The sequence below is a fragment of the Danio rerio genome, chromosome 19 (genome assembly GCF_049306965.1).
Source record: "Danio rerio strain Tuebingen ecotype United States chromosome 19, GRCz12tu, whole genome shotgun sequence".
Classification (NCBI taxonomy): Eukaryota; Metazoa; Chordata; class Actinopteri; order Cypriniformes; family Danionidae; genus Danio; species Danio rerio.
The window spans coordinates 4,484,727-4,502,352 of record NC_133194.1 but is presented as its reverse complement, the minus strand read 5'-3'; the positions used below and the strand labels follow the sequence as shown (position 1 = coordinate 4,502,352).

The window sequence follows — 17,626 nt, the reverse complement described above, 5'->3', positions numbered from 1 at the left end:
TCTGGTTAAAGATGTGAGAATTTACCGGTATTTGGAATGGATGTGTGAATGGTCTTTTCCGGAAAAATTCGGTAACATCCTCACCTGTGTGAACAGCTTTTTTTAAATTTACCGATCAAGTCGTTCTGGAAATTTTCCGGATATTTACCAGTATCACTGTGTGAAAGAGGCTATTGTGTGTGACTCATCGTTGCAGAAAGGCTTGAATTAACTCCACCACAAATACATCAAATAATCATTGGGAACGTTCTTACTGTAGTATTTCTCAGAAACATTACGTTAGATCTGCTTCCTTCATGTCTGTCACTGTGCTGTTTATCTGGCAGCCAGAGATTGAGGCACGTTCTGACAGGCACGTGGGAACGGTGGGCGGGGAGAACTAGTATTAAAGGCACAGGCAACACAAACAGCTACATAGTGATCAAAGCGGAAAATTCCACCATTCTGAAAGGTCTAATAAATAATCTGAAGGGTGTCTTGAGCTGAAACTTTAGAGACATTCTGGAGATCTTAAATCTTGAAAAGGGGGTAAAATAGGTGCCCTTTAAATGAATTCTCATTGCTGTAAAAGTTGTTACTTTAAAACAGTATTTTTAATGTAATACAGCACGACTGGATTACATCAGTCAGTATAAAGGTTGAACAATATATAGTATGAAAGAATTTATCCTTTTTTTGTTGCTGGTTTGTTTTGTTTTTTACATTGTTAAAGGAGAATAATACAGTAATAAGGACTTGAGTGAAATATAAGGGAGCAAATCACACAGAAATTTAAATATACTGTTAATTTCATCATCATCATCCTCAGGAAATTCATCATTTAAATGCCACTTCTGTTCAGTAAAACACTAAGAAAGTATAATAAAAATCATATTAAGACAAAACAGAGTGGCTCCATTGTTAGCACTGTCGCCTCACAGCAAGAAGGTTGCTGGTTCGAGTCCCGGGTGCTCTGGTTTCCCCCACAGTCCAAAGACATGCGCTATAGGTGAATTGAATAAACTCAATTTTTTGTAGTGTATGTGAATGAGTGTGTATGGGTGTTTCCCAGTACTGGGTTGCAGCTGGAAGGGTATTAGCTGTGTAAATCATATGCTGGAATAGTTGGCGATTCATTTCGCTGTGGCTACCTCTGAAATAGAGACTAAGCCGAAGGGGAATGAATGAATGAATAAATATTAAGCCAAAACCGTGGCTGTGCATTACAGCGTAACACTGTTATAATAATGTTAATTTTCTTACAAAGACTGATTATTTTGCTTCATAAACCTCAATGAATAACTCTTTTTTTTTTTTTTTTTTTAAACACCGTCCAAAGAGACTTGCATTTTATAAATCCCCCAGGATCATGCTTTAAGCTACAAAAATAATCATTTTTTATTTGCCACTAAAGAAAATAAGTCACTTTAAATTACCTGACGGTGATTTAAATTCACATCATACTTTAATATTTGGCATTAACTCCCTTTAAACATCCTAAAAACTCATTAGAAATGAGTTACATTTTCTTAAAGGAATATATTTCCTACATCTCTCTGTTCATTATGGGGTAAATGTGACTCAATTCAACTATTAAACCGATGATTTCATGTTATTTTACTCTAATCTGTAGCAGATTTCACAGGCGGCCAGACCTCTTTAAGATTGCTGTTGTTAATACTGGCCTGTTTTGTGATTGTGTTGGCTGTGCTGTGGAAAAAGAAAGCAAAAAAAAAGGCTAAAGATGTACATCATGTGCGTCTGTGAACAGCCTTACAGTGAAATTAAAATCGCATACACACTTTTTGCTTCCACGCAATTGATTTGTGTTGAGAAAACATGAAATAATAAAGTCAACTTATTAGTTTTAACCAATTCAAGTGGATTGAATGTAAAACAATTGTTGTCCCTAAAACAAACCTCAAGAATTGTGTTGTTGCAGCTCATTTTAAATAAGTAGTTTGAACAAACAGCATTTTGGAGAGTACCAGAAAGCATGTTTCGCCCTTAAAATGCTTCTTCCACAGTTCGGATATGTGGAAAAACAGATTGACTCAAGTGTGTTTGACTCAACAGTGTTTTCATATGTGAAGTCCCAGGGTCCAAAATAACCCGTTTTTTTTTTTTTTTTTTTTTCTACGTGATTCATTGTTTTATTTATATTCAAAAATCCCCCTTTCTTGAATAGATATAAAAATGAAGTGTGAGTGTGCGCGCGCGTGTTTACAAGACGCCAAGTCCGAATGATTGTCAGTGTCTGTTGAGTGTTTTTCCTTCATTTTTATTTTCTAATAAAGTGTACAAGTGTAAAATATTAATTTTGTGATTGAATTATAAAGATTATTACCTGTAAAATATGGAGAAAAGGATAATTGTTTACTGGCGGTATATTTTGTCTCAGAGCACGGTGATAAATTAAAGCTATATTCATTTGAGTCTGGTTTGTCTGCGCTGCTCTTGCTTCTCCTCTAGGTGTCGCTGTCTGCCACGATTCAACACATTGGTAGAGCTAATCTGAACTCTATTCTGCAAGACATACAGCGAATTTAAAAAGGTTTTTGATTATTTTCTGGTGGTGAAAAGATGACAAAATAATGATATAGATTTTAAATGATTTTGAAATAGGTTTATTCTGCTCACCAGTATTAAAAGTAGCATACTTGATCTAAAAAAAAAAGGGAAAGGTTCATATTAAATACAGTATCAGGCCTATAGCCAGCCTATTAAAAGGGGTGCTTCTTTTTTGCCTTAAACAGTGGACCTATTTGCCGTTATTTGAGGTTTAAATACTGCATTTTAGGGACATTTTAAACACTAATTTGTGCTGGATTAGCTTGTCGGATGGTTATTACCACAATTTTTGATGCAACAAAAATACTTCCTAGTGCTTATACTATTTTTTGTTTATAAAAAAAAATTTTCATATACAAATGTGCATTTAAACTAAGTTATTACAGTTTTATATAAAATGTAATGAGATTAGAATTCTAGAAATATGAAAAAAACGTATTTTTAAATGCCAAATTATTATCATCTATCATAAAAAACAAGCAAAAAAATGGGAATCTGTTAAAACTTGTTTTAAATTAAAAAATGTTGCCTATGGGCAAATAACAAACTGCCCAGCTCATTTCCTCAATCAACATTTGTCCATATAAATAATGAATGTTTCTTTTATTGGTTATTCTTCTTAAAGCTTTCTTCTACTGGTTATTTTCACAATTTATGATGGCATACTGTCAAAAATGGGACAAATGAGCTCATATAGGGGCCAAATTCTGGACATTGTCAGGAGGGGGGTAGGTCTTTCGAACCACCCCAACCCCCCTGGCTACGGGCCTGAGTATTATTAGTTTGTTTTGCATGTGTGTTTTTTGAACACCGCTCAAAGAGGCATTGACTTGCATTGTATAAATCTTCAGGGATCACACTGCTAGCAAAAAATACTTTTACAAGTTCTACTAAAGAAAATAAGTAACTTTAGATGACCGGAGTGTGATTTAAATGAATATAAAATGTTAATATTTGGCCACCTCTCCCTTTAAACTTCATGAAATTGTTGTCAGTGTAAAAAAAAAATCAGGAACAGGTTTAGATTTTCTTAAAAGGAATATATTTCTTTTAAAAAACTGAAAAAGTTTCATATCAAATAAATATACTAAATGCTTTGTGAGCAATATCAGCATGATTTCTGAATTATCACGTGACACTGACGACTGGAGTAATGATCTGAAATTCAGATTTGAGTCTCAGGAATACATTTAAAATGTATGAAACTGTTAATTTAAAGTCTGAATATCAGTAGTCAATGTCTAAAGTGGATCAAAAATGGTTTTCAAACTGGTCCAGAGACGAGAATGAATGTTGTTCAATAGTTTTCGATCCACTTCAAATATTGACTACTGCACTTCACAGTATTACTATTTTTCCTACAATTTGGCTGCAATTTTAAGCTGATAAGACGCATTCAAAACATTGCAACCACATTATTTTGTAATTACTGATTTAATTTATTACTTAGCCTATTAATATTTAATTATTAGGGTTTCCATAAATGTACAAAAATGTAACAGTATGCATATATTAACACATGTATATATAGATAGAAATAACATATTGTGTAGTGTTTTTTAAGGCATTTAGTGCAGCGTGCATGCTTGATAATACATAATTAATTCTGCAGTGTGATTTAAATGAACGTAAAATGTTAATATTTGGCAACCTCTCCCTTTAATCTTTATGAAATGGTTGTCAATGTAGAAACTAAATTAGAAGCAAGTTTAGATTTTCTTAAAAGCAATATGTTTTCTTAAAAAAGGAAAAAGTTTAATATCAGAAATATATACTAAATGCTTTGTGAGCAATATCAGCATGATTTCTGAATTATCACGTGACACTGACGACTGGAGTAATGATCTGAAATTCAGATTTGAGTCACAGGAATACATTTAAAATGTATGAAACTGTTAATTTAAAGTCTAAATATCAGTAGTCAATGTCTAAAGTGGATCAAAAATGGTGTTCAAACTGGTCCAGAGACAGGAATGAATGTTGTTCAATAGTTTTCGATCCACTTCAAATATTGACTACTGCATTTCACAGTATTACTATTTTTCCCGCAATTTGGCTGCCATTTTGAGCAGATAAGACGCATTCAAAACATTGCAACCACATTATTTTTTAATTATTGATTTAATTTATTAGATCAAATTTAGATTAGATTCCACTATATTGTCATTACATATAGAAGGCAACAACCAGGAGTGCAATAGGAGCAAGTGCAGGATATGGGTATAAGTAATAAAGTGCAATTATAGAAAAAATTATAGTGATATTTACAGGAGGATGTACTATGAACATTATATACAGATTGTATTAAATAAAAAGAGCAAAAGAGTCATTGGGGGCCAGAGTTCAAAATCGAGACCGCTCTGGGGAAAAAGCTGTTCCTCAGTCTGCTTGTTTTCGTCCAGGGGAGCCTAAAGAGCCTGCCGGAAGGTTAGTTAGTCTATTAACATTTCATTATATTTATTATCAGGGTTTCTATAAACTTAAAGAAATGTAACATATTATGCTAATAGATATACAAGCCTGTAGTCAGCCTGGTGAAAGGGTGCTTCTTTATTTCTCATAAAGTGGATCTTTTTGCAGTTATACGCCTCAGTTTCTATTTAATTATGAGACCTAAATACTGCATTTAGTGACATTTGTTTTGCTGGATTAGCTAGTCAGATGTCATCCTAACCACACTTTTTGATGTTCTAAAAATATTTCCTAAATAATTGCAATAAAATTTTTTTAAACAAGACTAGTTTTTAAAAATATAAATTTATTACATCATATATCATTAGGAAAAAATAGCAATCTGTTAAAGTTTTCTGTAAAAAAAAAAACTGTAGCCTACTATCATTTATTAGACTAAAAACAAACTGGCCCAAACATTCAACTGTCCTGTCACAATTTGGCCATTTCAATAAAAAATATTAATTAAAGCATAATAATAACATTCATTTATTCATTTTCTTGTCGGCTTACTCCCTTTATTAATCCGGGGTTGCCATAGCGGAATGAACCGCCAACTTATCCAGCAAGTTTTTACGCAGTGGATGCCCTTCCAGCCGCAACCCATCTCTGGGAAACTTCCACACACACACATTCACACACACACTCATATACTACGGACAATTTAGCCTACCCAATTCACCTGTACCGCATGTCTTTGGACTGTGGGGGAAACCGGAGCACCCGGAGGAAACCCACACGAAGGCAGGGAGAACATGCAAACTCCACACAGAAACGCCAACTGAGCAGAGGTTCGAACCAGCGACCCAGCAACCTTCTTGCTGTGAGGCGACAGCACTACCTACTGCGCCACTACCTCACCTAATAATAATAATAATAATAATAATAATAATAATAATAATAATAATAATAATAATAATAATAATAATAATAATAATAATAATAATAAAAAAATAATAATAATAATAATAATAATGAATTCTTCAGATTTTTTCTAGCCACTTTAGTAAAAAAAAAAAAGTATGTTAGAAAATTCCTGGATATCAACAATAGCCAAGATATACTCTATTAAAGTTAATTTAATATGGTCACTTCTGGTGCTGCACACCTTTTTATTGCTCAGTTTTATTTCAGGAATAAGGTCCAAGATTTAGAATCAAGTTACCTGTAAAATGTCTTCTTTGTTTAAAAACAATCCAGTAGTGAAAGAAGACTTCTCTTACATCAGATTATAGTCCAACTGAAGCAACAGCCGACAAATCATTCCGTTTGGTCTTTAAGCCTTTTTCGATGGATTATTTTCAGTATTTATGATGGCACTGCAGTCAAAATAGGAAAAATGAGCTCATGTATGGGACAAATTCTGGACCTTTGTCAGTGAGGGGTGGGTCTTCCGATTCGAACTACCCAAAACCCCCTGGCTACATATGGATACATAACATATGCATAGATATATAGATCAAAATAACATATTATGTGCTTGTTTTTAAAGCATTTCATGCAGTAAGCATGCATAATAATACTTTATGAATTCTAATGAATTAGGAATAGCCAACATAAAGCATTTCACACATCTTGTCAAGAGCATCTTTATATTGTAGGCTTTTAAAGAATATTTAAATATGGCCTACAGAATTTAAAAAGACAATCAACGTAGGACAATATGTTATAAAAACCAAATAAAAATGCTTTTTATGCGCGCTTGCATTTTTGAAATTTATGACTAATATTTTTTACCTTTTTGTAAATTAGATGGAAACACATTTGCGCAATAAAGTCTAACATAGACAACATTACTTACTTGTTATGTCACCTAATTTGCATTTTATTTTGTTAGTTTTTTTTTTCACGGGCTTTCTGCCGATGAAGGTCTGGATGCGGTGTGTGTGTGTGTGTGTGTGTCAGATGAAGGCGGGCTGAGAGTAAATGTCTCGCCCAGTGGGAGGATCTGCTCTGAGCAACGAGTTTCATGGGAAAAACTGTCTCTCTCAGTCAGACACACTTTACACGCTGAGACACACACACACACACATCAGCAGGACGCTTCACGAGCACGGTAAGAGCTCAACTATTACTGCAGAACAGTATTCAGTTTTACAAGCTGAATAAAAATGATACGTGATCAAATAAATGTCCTCATATTGTGATTACATGATTATTAAGCTCTTCAATATATTTGTTTGAATTGTTTTAGTACATAATAATATTTAATATTGGATTACATTTTTATTAAATATTTTTTTTATATAAGATTACATTTGACTTTAGTTTATCATGATAACCTGCATAAGCTACTTAAAAAGCCATGTGTATTTTGTATTGATTTTGTAAAATATTTATTTGAAATTATAGTAATATTTAAATTCAGTTAATTATTCAGGCCAGATTATTATTTTTAGGCTCATTAATGATTAGCATTTACATTTGTGAGTTGATATTTTATACGAGTTAACCTTTTTTATATTATTGTTTTGATTTATTTTAGCATATTTGAATATTGTAGTAAGATTTTAATTAATTATTAATATTTTTAAATGTAAATATTTAATAAGAAATTATTTTCTGTCTTTGTTTAAAAAAATTGTATTAATATTTTATTTAATGTTAAATGTAAGCCTATGGATTTGATGTTACATTTTTCTGTTCTATGAATAATGTACATATTTACAGGTTCTATAAATAATCGTGGAAATATAATGTATAACACGTTTATACACAATTAAACACAAAAATATTGTGTTTAAGTATTGTTATTTTTGTCATGTGCTTCTCCTTTGCTGCACTCAAGAGAAAGAGTTTGCTCTTCGTTCAATCTACTCATGTAAAATAAGCTGAATCAACAATTCTTGAGATTTTTTGGAGACAACCTAATTGTTTTCAGTTCAATACACTTTAATTTGTTAAGTTAACTTGCTGGATTTGTATGAATGAACTGTGTGAAAGCCAGCATTTTTACAGTGTGCAGTACAGTATCTTTGATAGATTAAAAGCAGTTTATTTTCCATAAAACAATGATAGGACTCACTGAACTGTGTGGCACCCCAGGGGCTCGGCGACAAACGCAGCATGAAAAGTGAGTTATTTTTGTCCAGAATGCAGTCAGTTCACACACACACACACACACACACACATACACACACACACACATACACACACACACACACACACACACACCTCTGTGTTCCTGCTTATAATCACTACTAAGATGAATTTTTAATTAATTTCCTTAATTTTCTCCTCCCTGATGTCTTTTCTCCTTCACAGACTTAAATGAGCACAAAAGTATTTAACAACAATTATAAAACATTAGAAAACATATGTGTACTTAGAAATAATACATGTAGCTTTTAAAAGTTCTTTATATCGTAACAAATATCCTTATTGCAACTCTCAACAACAACAACATCACATATTGCATATTTTCCCAGCATCAATAAGCCCTAAATAGTAATGAAACGGGTTGACGATTCAATATCTGAGAACATTTCTCAAGTGTCCTCAGAGAGATGGCAGAAATGCTTCTCAGATTGTTTGGGGAATCGTGGCTTCCTGGTGGTGGAGATAAATGTGAGGGATGCAGTTTTGTGGACAGTCAGTGTTGGGGAGTGTGATATATGAAGACTGAGGTTTCAGACTGAGGAACTGAAGAGCATTTTTTCCACTGCAGGATTTATGGAGCTTCAGTGTAAGATTCAGCACCGGCTCTGCTCTGATTCATGATGTTTGAAAGCTCGTGGAGGTTTTTCTGCTGTCTCTCGCGTGGGGGTTCATAAATTAGTCAAGCTGTCGTGCTGATGAACTACCAACAACTATGTTACATTACAGAACCTTATAAAGTCTTTTGAAAGGTCAAGATTGAATTTTTGGCACGTATACAGTCGCTTGCTTTGCAATTTAACAGTTAAAAGCTTTTTTTCAAACATAACATTAACCAGTTAAACATAGCTTAAGTTCCAATTATAAACAAAAGAAAAAAAAATGAAAGCATTGAATTACTAACATAGCATATCAATGATACTGATACTGTGACAACAAAAACAAATACAGAATTTTATACTGTATGTTTTTATTGTTACGTTTAATTAATTATTAAAATGGTAAAATTCAAATCTTTTTTTTTTTCAGGCACCAGTGTATTTAATTTAATTTCAGGCAGCTGTTTTAAAGTATTTCATTTATTTATTTATTTATTTAATTTATTTAGGACAAGTATGCAATGACATTAATTTAACTTAAATGTTGTATTTAAATTTTAATTTAATTCAATTTAATTTTACACAATTACAAATTTAAAATGTAATGATAAATTTGTTTGTTTGTTTTTTCAGCAGATAAATCCTTCCAATGCATTTTTAGTGTATATTTGTATTTATTTAAAAAATGCACATAAAAGCACACGTCAATCTCAAGTGGGTGTTTGGCAAAAATTATTTAATTTCAGGCAGCTATAACAAAACGTTTTTATTTTATTTTATTTTAGTCCAGAAAAGTATGCATTGACAATTATTTTACTTAAAATTTTATTTAACATTTAATGTAATTTATTTTAATTTAATAAAAAGTTTCATTTAAGATGTAATAAAAAAAATTAATTGATTAAATTTAAAATATTATTTAATATTTAAATTTTTTATTTATTTATTTATTTATTTATTTATTTATTTATTTGTTTGTTTGTTTGTGTATTTATTTATTAGATAAGCTGATAAAATAGTCACCTTATTTGTCTTATTTATATACATGTATAGGGTGAGGCAGTGGTGCAGTAGGTAGTGCTGTCGCCTCACAGCAAGAAGGTTGCTGGGTCGAACCTCGGCTTAGTTGGCATTTCCGTGTGGAGTTTGCATGTACTCCCTGCCTTTGCGTGGGTTTTCTCCTGGTGCTCCGGTTTCCCCAACAGTCCAAAGACATGTGGTACAGGTTAATTGGGTAGGCTAAAATTGTCCGTAGTGTATGAGTGTGTGTGTGAATGTGTGTGTGGATGTTTCCCAGAAATGGGTTTAGCTGGAAGGGCATCCGCTGCGTAAAACTTGCTGGATAAGTTGGCTGTTCATTCTGCTGTGGCGACCCCGGATTAATAAAGGGACTAAGCCGACAAGAAAATGAATGAATGAATGAATGAATATATATACAAAACATGCATGTATTATACTTATACAGTGAATTTAATACATTTCTAAAGACTTTAACTTTTACCATTTAAGTTTGTACATAGCATGTCTTCCTGTATTTCTGCAGTGTTACAGACAGAAACACTAACTCTGACCTCTTTTTAAAGAGCTGCCTCATTTACTTTCATTTTAACGGCAGGCATGAATGGAACATGGCATTATGGGAAGGCGCCAGTGAGGTAAACATAATGCTAATGTTTACAGAGCGCATTAAAAACGGCTTGTAAAAAAAGAGTAATTAGGACATTCGCTTTCTATCCACAACCCAACATACCCACACTTTTCCACCATGATGTCACCAGCGACTCCCAGATTTTGGCATCAGATTCAACAGTTTCCACTCAAACACGTCATTATGGGGTCTGAACGGATGGGTGTAAATGGAATTGGGGGTGGACCACATAATGTTCTTGGGCCTAAAACTGGCAAAAATGCGTGCACAATCTTTCTCCGTGAGTATACTGGCAGAAATGTTAGTCTTCTAAGAACGCCATCTGGTTTTTCTTCTATTTGAGAGAGTGGAATGTGCCGTTTTTAGGCAGAAAAATGCCTTTGTTTGCCCTTTCTGAAACCATCGAATTCTTGCCTGACCACAGTGGCATTCCCACAGGGTGGTACAGGGCACACAGACAATTGCTGGATGTGTGCCAGAGAAGAGCACTAGGATTGCAGACACACCACAATGGACAAAATCAGACCTTTGTGGATTTATTTTCCTAAATCAAGTCAGTTTAAATCATTATTATTGAGTTTGAAATGCTCGGGGTAAAATGTGTTCGCTGAACTTGAAGTGAATTCAATGAAGCGCATGATTAAAAGTCATTTCGGCTTACTGTACATTTAACTGACTTAAAAAATCAAGTTAAATGTTGTATAACCAATAAAATTAAGCTGATAAAATAATTTTAATGAGTAAAAGTAACACAAAAACATACACTGTTGATGTTTAAAGTTTTAAAGGGACAGTTCACCCAAAAATGAAAGTTCTGTCATCATTTACTCACCCTTTGCTTGATTAAAACCTGTTTGTTGTTGTTTCTTTCTTCTATCAAACATGTACTGCTAATAAATCAAACTGTTTGCTAAACATCAGAAGCTAGTTCCAACATGTCCAATAGCAGGAAGACACATTGTTCATGAGAGAAAACAAACCTCAAGATCTCACCCCGAGATATTAGATTCAGAATTAAATGTCTTGACGTTCCCCTGATTGCTGTTTATTCTAAAGACTGGAATTTGCACTTCTGCACATTTTGCTTTAATTGCAGTTCACTTCATTTCCCAGAATTTTCACTTTTTATGTCAGTCAGTTCAAGTCTTTAGCTTTGCTGGTGACTTTATGGACAGTGTGAACAATAATATGTCAATTAATAACTACTTTTTTTCAATATAAAATTATTAAATCTTATTAATGAGCAGGTCCTACATTTTAAATAATGCTGGGTTCCACACAATTCCTTCATGTTGTCCCAATGCTAACTGATTAAGTTAAGTGAATTGAACATAAAACAATGAAGTTGTCCCATAAAAAAATACCTTAAAGGTACTGTCTGTAAGTTTTTGACTCTTCTAAAGCATAAAATACCACAATATGTTTGCAGATATTTAAGAAACAGTGGACATTTGAGTTTCTCTGAAAAACAATGCTGAAGTCAGATGTTCTGCTTTGAAAATGTGCGTTACGTGCTGGAACGTCTGTCTTTGTTTTGGTCCCTTTAACCCGCCTATTGCCAATTTTATTTCAGCACACTGGGTTGCCTTGGTGGAAAACCACGTATTTCATTCATTTATACAAGAAGGCTCTCAAAGTATGCGTCCACGACCGAAAAGCGACCTTTAGTAGACAGTAACAGACTCCAAAATGAGAAGCAGATTCAGAGTTCCTCATGAGGTGGTTATTATTGAGCAAATAATATAATATTATGAACGTGAACATTAGGTGAGCAGGTTATATTACGCAGTGATAAGAGCAATTCTATGCAACTGTCAACCTTGCCATGAAAAAACTACGCTTCAACCAAAACAGCGAGGCCGTTTTTGCATTTTTGGTGTAAGCAAGTATTTTACAGTACTTAAAAACAACTCAAAAATGTCTCCGTCGATGTTTTCAAACTATTATAATTGATTTAGCAAAGTCACAAGTGCTTCAATTTCTGTCACATCCATAATGCAACTTTTACCTTTTAAATGCAAAAATGTCAAATAAAATACCAACTCATCCTTTTGATTAGCATTGTTCCTGGTGTTGTTGTGCAGTTTAATTCATAGAATTTCTACAAAGTATGTTACATACTGTACTGTAAACTCGCAGGCTTTTTTTCCATCACATCCATAACATATTTATTTTCCTCATTTAAAATATAAAAATGTTTACAGATTGATATTTTTCTGATCCCATAACTCTGTGGTTAGTTTCTTTGGAAAATATAAACAAAAGTATCAATATAACGTTAGCATATAGTCTCTTTGAGAGTTTAGGTTTGGAGTTTTTACTTCAACTGTCACATCCATAACGTTGGATTTGCTCATAAGCATTTTGGCTGTTTGCACCAGATGAAACATGACAGAAATTAAAAAACGGCCATTCAGAACACTGCACTCCAACGAAATGGTAAGGTTTATAATCTAATTAATACATATTAAACCTCTTTAACATTATTAAATGTACATGCTGGATCACTGATTACTGTGTCAAACTTACATACTGCACCTCAACTTTAATAATTGAGTTGTTTCAACTCATTTTAAATAAATACTGTAGTTTGAACAAACAGAAGTCATTTGAGTGTGTATGAAAATCAGATTACAAAATAAATTGGAGAGTTGAATTTAAATAGTCTACAGCATAAATTAAATCTCTTTTTTCTAAGTCACATTGGCATTATCATAATTACAGAATAGCTCTTTCAGCATAATTATTAATATTATAAGCATGTGTTCATGTGTCATACAGTTGAGGAGAGCCTCAGTTACAGTGTTTATGGAGCATAAATGTCACATCTTTTGGTTTTTCCAACCAGGCAAAAATTTCCCTAGAGATTTACATAAAAGTCAGCCTACGGGCTAGACAACATAGGAAGTCTGGGAATGTAACACACTCGAAAAATGAACTCAAAAACTTTTGTTGCTTGTTTAAAGTACTTAATTAAAATGAGAATGAGTTTAATCCAATTAAATATGTACGAAGCCTTGTGTTAACTTGATCAATTTGTGTTGGAACAATATAAAAAAATTAAGCTAACTTACTAGTTTTTACAAATTTAAGTGGATTGAACATAAAATAATTAAGTTGTCCGAAAAAACTCAACAATTGTGTTCACTTTCAGCTCATTTTAAATAGGTAGTTTGAACAAACAGCAAACACAAATGTTTTGAGTGTGTTTTAAAAGCATTACAAACTGTATTCATTCTTGCAATCTAAAAGTAATTCATATAATCATATATAAAAAAAAATTATAGCATTTTTTTTCTTTTCAGTTTTTCGCTTTTCTTGTGGTTTATTCCAAGTTTTTCCTAATTAGCGTTTTATTTATGTATTTTTAACTGAACCATCAAACTCACAGTCTGAGCACATCTGTCTGAAATATGGGGAAGCACTAAATTTAACTACAAGTTTACACACAAGCACTCTTTGTGCTGCTCTAAATCTGGGATGCATTTCAACTCCACAAACAACATGTTTAATGTGCGCTGATGGATTCATTTAGCAAGGCTTCAGAATGAAACAAAGGATTTATCCCGCTGACATTTGGCCTGCAGGTGTTCAATAGCAATAAGATCACTGGCACTCAGAGCTGAGGAAATGAATAACTACCACAGCGCGCACACACACACACACACACACACACACACACACACACACACACACACACACACACACACACACACAAACTCAGAGTTAACCAGCTGGTTCATTTTCCACCCACTGACTAAACAATAGTTCGGAAGCACATGCAGTTGCTGAATAACACGGACTCATTTTATACAATTCATATTCAATTTATATTCTCGTAAATCCTTAGTCATCAACCCACCTTATTCATATCTCCATAATACCAGCTCTATCTGTATATTTTAACGCTTAAATGAAACTGTTGCTTGTTCAATCTGCTTATTTAAAATGAGCTAAAACACTTAAGCTTGTTAAAAGTTACAGTATATACACTGTTAAAAAATCCATAAATTGACAGTTTTACATATTTAGTGGTTGATATTTTTATTTATTTTATGTTACCCCATTTATTTAGGCTTTTGAATTGCATTACAAGATCTGGATTTTTCTTCTAACAACTTTTAACCTTGAAAAGTTAGAAAAATTGACTTTTATTATAATTTTTAACTGTTTAAAGTGATATATTGTCTGGGATGGTGTTGTATAGTACAGTACAAAACCTTAAAATAAGCTGCCAGTACATTTTCTGTAATTTTGCAGACTTTTTTCTTATCCAATTATTCATTCATTCATTCATTCATCCATTCATTTTCCCAGCTGAGGCTCGAACGCTTTGACAATGCTTTCTATACACAATTTGATATTTTACTTCACAGCACATGAATTTTTGTATTGAATTGTCATACAATCTTGTCCTTTAATACAAGCAGTCATATATATGTACCTGTACCTATAATTTTACCTTTTCAAAGAAAACACTCTTTTTGAATGCATCAAACAAAGCTCAAGTACATGCACAGACCAACATGAGCATTTATAGCACATAAACTAATGTAAATAATATCCTGCTTGCTTTATGAACGTTGTCGAGCGAGTTGTTAAACACCTACAATTGGTCACGTTGTCAACAGAAAGGGCTATGATTGACTCAAACACACCGGCATCACTGTGACTCTGTAAAGTGACACTGATGAGGGGACGCGGTGATCACAGCTGATCCATGATAGATGTGGTGGAGAAAACTCGCTTTGCAGACAAGTTTGTGTCTGGATTCTCAAGTATCGCTATAACAGCCAAGAGGAGAGGAAACGTCACACCAGCCGGTCAAAGGTCCACAGTGAGAGAGAGAGAGAGAAATTGAATTTACTTTCATTTTCAAATAGGAGCTTCTGCTGTAACTTCAGTGTCAGTGAAAGACTGTCCAGTAAACACACACAGTGAATGCAGAATTTCTGCATTTTATTTACTCATGCTCACCTCCCTACTAATAGTATTCTACTGCGACATAGCGCACATGAGATAAATGACATCGTAATAACCGGTTAGGATCTATTATCGAACCGACACCGAATTGTTCGCGTCTGCATCGCGGTGCACCGATGAAAAAAATAATTTTGACACCACTAGTAAGTGTGCGTGATTTTAAGGGTTTATTAGTCAAATGAAGTTCAAGTCAAGATTTTTTTTTTGTCATTCCGCTACATGTGTCGACAAAAAGTAACAAAAAGATGCGTTTAAGGTTGAAGAAAACAAGTGATTTGTGGTACATTTCACAGGAAAATGTTTTCATTATTGAGACCTTGTAAGATGGAGTTTAGGAAAAAGTGTCCAGTGCATATGGAGTGTTTCTACAGGTGGTTTGTCAAGCCCACTCACCTGTGTGAGGCACACTCAGAATCGCACATGTTTTTAAAGAAATATGTAGTGATTAAGTAAGTGTCTGGTACAAATGTGCAAACTGCTGTCTGGGAAAGTATCAGAGATGAAAGAGTGTGTGTTCTCTACAGGTGGTTTGTCAGACCCGCTCACCTGTGTGAGGCACACTAAAACATGCACGCTTTATAGAGATATGGAAAGATTAAGACAGTGCCTGCCGCAAATGAGCAGACTGGTATCTAGGAAAGTGTCAGACAGATGAAAGAGGGTGTTTTCTACAGGTGGTTTGTCAAGCCCACTCACCTGTGCGAGGCACACTTAGAAATCCACAATGTTTAGACATATATTTAGTGGTTAAGAAAATGTCTGGTGCAAATGTACAAACTGGCGTCTGGGAAGTGTCAGATAGATGACAGTGTGTTTTTTACAGGTGGTTTTTTAAACCCACTCACCTGTGTGAATATATTTGTTTCAAATAAGCTGGATTGGAGTATCCAGAATACCTGTGAAACCACATTCAAAGAATGTTTTTGTTATTCATCACTTTGGTTTTTACACACCATTTAGCAGTGTGTTTCTTTGGAAACCTGCGGCTTGGGGAATATATGAGGTGGAACAAGAACAGAGACGCCCTTCCTGAGTTTGCCGTTGCATGGGGTCTATGTAAGTTTGTACTGTGTTTGCATGGGCGGCATCAGGCATCTAAGATTGTGTTGTTGATAAAAGTGTGCGCATGTGGATTGGAAAATATGTCTTGCTACGTGAAGTCGTTAATCTGCACCGTGTGGAGGCATGTTTAATCATGAGGGAATGCTGTGGAATTCATTTGATTAGCTGGTAGACAAAGTTCTGCTTTAGATGGCAGGCTTAGGTCATGGAGAATGTTATAAAGTGCTGTTTGGAATAAAATCAAGTTCTTTAGAGGAGAGAGGGGTGTTTAAAAAGAAGGAGGAATGATGAATGATTTGCCGAAGTTTTGTTTCATCACTTGTGGTGTGACTGGTTGGGGCAGTTCATCTGAAAATTTAAATTCTGTCATCATTTACTCATCCGGTTTCCTTCTTTTGTTGAACACAGATGGATGTACTGAAAAATGTTGCAAACCGGTAACCATAAACTCCCATAGTATTTGTTTTGTCTATTGATGGTCAATGGCCACCAGGTTTTCATTTACTCATTCATTTTCCTTCAGGTTAGTCCATTTACTTAGGTGTCGACACAGCGGAATGAATCGGCAACTTATCCAACATATGTTTTACACAGCGGATGCCAAATCCAGCCGCAACCCAGTACTGGGAAACACCCATACACACTCATTCACACTCATACACTGGCAAATGTAGTTTATTCAATTCACCTAAACCACTGAGCCACCGTGTCACCCCATTTTTAGGCAGTTTCTTCCTAATTATTTAATTTGTGGTTAAAGTAATTAATTTATTTAATTATTCATTCATTTTTGGCTTAGTCCCTTTATTAATCTGGAGTCACCACAGCGGAATGAACCTCCAAACTTATTTAATTAATTTTATTTTATTAAGTATTTTATTATTTTGGGGGGGTTGGACTTTAACTATCAAATTTTTATTAATAAATTAAATGTATTTTTAATTGTCTACTTTTTATTTTTGTTATTAGTAGTTTTTTTACATTATTATTGTTATTTAGTTGTAATATAATGCAATGTGTATTTATATAGTGTGTTTATCATGTATGGCCATACACCCAAAGTGCTTCACAATCATGAGGGGGGCTCTCCACACCACCACCGGCGTGCAGCATCCACTTGGATAACGCGACGGCAGCCACATGACAACAGCACCAGTGCGCTCACCACACACCAGCTATTGGTGGAGTGGCGAGACAGCGATAGAGCCAGTTCAGAGGATGGGAATAATTTGGAGGC

General features: G+C 34.0%; 1 protein-coding gene across 2 annotated transcripts in view; it reads left to right on the top strand.

Moving 5' to 3' along the window:
- The first annotated feature begins 6,991 nt into the window (after positions 1–6,991).
- Positions 6,992–17,626, top strand: part of fhl3b (four and a half LIM domains 3b) — a 28,900-nt gene continuing 18,265 nt past the window's right edge. The window contains exons 1-2 of one of the 2 annotated variants that reach the window (NM_001099978.1): positions 7,010–7,057; positions 8,020–8,074. The gene's annotated coding sequence lies outside the window, so the exon portion shown is untranslated. Of the gene's footprint in view, positions 7,058–8,019; positions 8,075–17,626 lie in introns of both variants that reach the window. The other variant, XM_005173745.6, reaches the window with a different exon arrangement.